The sequence below is a fragment of the Marmota flaviventris genome, chromosome 5 (assembly GCF_047511675.1).
Source record: "Marmota flaviventris isolate mMarFla1 chromosome 5, mMarFla1.hap1, whole genome shotgun sequence".
Classification (NCBI taxonomy): Eukaryota; Metazoa; Chordata; class Mammalia; order Rodentia; family Sciuridae; genus Marmota; species Marmota flaviventris.
In genome coordinates, this window is record NC_092502.1 from 42010259 (window position 1) to 42011842 (window position 1584).

Consider the following 1584-nt stretch of genomic DNA (forward strand, 5'->3'; position numbering starts at 1 on the left):
ACCAATGTGGTCAATTTCTAAAGGACAAAGTGCTAACATGCATTAAAAGTCTAGACATTTTCATATCCTAGGATGCGGAAATTAGGTCAAAAATAGAAAATTATCAGATATTTCTTTTAGGTTTCTAATTGTGTTAAATAAACTGTTGAATTATATTCAACAAAACCTTTTTGAGTATTAAAAGCTGAAGTGATTTTAATTTTTCCTTTTTTAATGTAGTTTTTGTCAGTGTATTATAATTATGCATAATAGCGAGACTCATTGTGCCATATTTGTTACATGTGCATAACATAATTTGATTAATCTCATTTCCCCATTTTTTTTTTCTGGGGAGAGCACGAACACTGTCGCCCACTACCACAAATTATGCAGTTGAATTTCCTGCATTTGGGGAAATCCCAGGGGTCAGCACATCTGGAGGGCAATGGATAAGCCTCGCCCTGGGAAAACCACCTTTGCGATCATGGTATCTCCCCTGCCAGGTAATTATCATTCCCCCATTTTTATTATCCTAACTTTGTTTTCTATAGCAACAACACTATGTAAGCGTATTTGTTGACTCCTCTTCTGGTATTTTTTAAGAGCAGGGGACCTGTGGGTTCTTATAATTGGCCTGATTCTGGGGGTTAAGGAAGTATGGATATGTACGGTACTGAAGGGTACCTCCTATTGTTTCATGTTTAGGTTTCTGGCAGGGGAATGAATTATTTTATTCTGTCTGTCTAGCTCCCCTAATTCTGTGATCCAAAAGGCCTTTTGAGTCTGGGAGCTGACTTGCTCTGTCATACATTTTTGCAGAGATAGCCTTTAATTTTTTTTTTTTCTGTAACATTTTCCCATGGAAAGCAGCACTAGGTGGAAGTATCTGGGTATCCAGAAGGTGATCCAATGGTGAATCTAATCACTCTCTTCTGGGTCGTATCAGACTAAGCACAAACTATCATTAACCACATGAATTCTGAATCTGGGAAGTTACTAATGTGCAAAATATGGTGTTTGCAACTCAGGTGCAGTTTCTATTTTTTCTCTTTAGAGGCATAACCAGACAGAGTAGTAGGATAAGTAGGATTATGCCAGTACTGGCAGGATTTGAACTTTGGGCGATAAGACTGTTTCAAAGTAATTTCGTACATAGCCCTGTATCCTGCTGGGGAGAGCAGGAACACTGTCTTCCTATAAATGCTCATCTACTCATTCAGTGAAGCTAAATACTGTTGCCATCTAGCCATCAACTTTGATTTTTACATGTAGAGATCTGGAGATGATAAAGCTGAATCTCTTTTAAAGAATAACTTCCTTGGAGTCAGGGAGATTATGGTCAAAGGACACAAAATTTCACTTAGGAACAATAAGTACAAGAGATCTATTGTACAACATGGTCACTACAGTCCGTTAATGTGTTCCTAAAAATTGCTGTGAAAGTAGATTTTAAGTGTTCTCATTATAAAAAGTAATCAGAACGTGAAATATGCATGTTAGTTAACTTCATTTAGTCGTTCCACAATAGACACATTTGAAAGTGTTGTTTGTGATAAATACATACAATTTTTATTTGTTAATAGAAATAAAGAGAAAATGAAAAAA

General features: G+C 36.3%; 1 non-coding gene across 1 annotated transcript; it reads right to left on the reverse strand.

The window, feature by feature from the left end:
- Nucleotides 1-326: 326 nt before the first annotated feature.
- LOC114097275 (U1 spliceosomal RNA) lies at nt 327-490 on the reverse strand. The gene has a single exon (XR_003583566.2). It is a non-coding gene; the product is annotated as a U1 spliceosomal RNA (small nuclear RNA).
- Between the last annotated feature and the right edge of the window lie 1094 nt (nt 491-1584).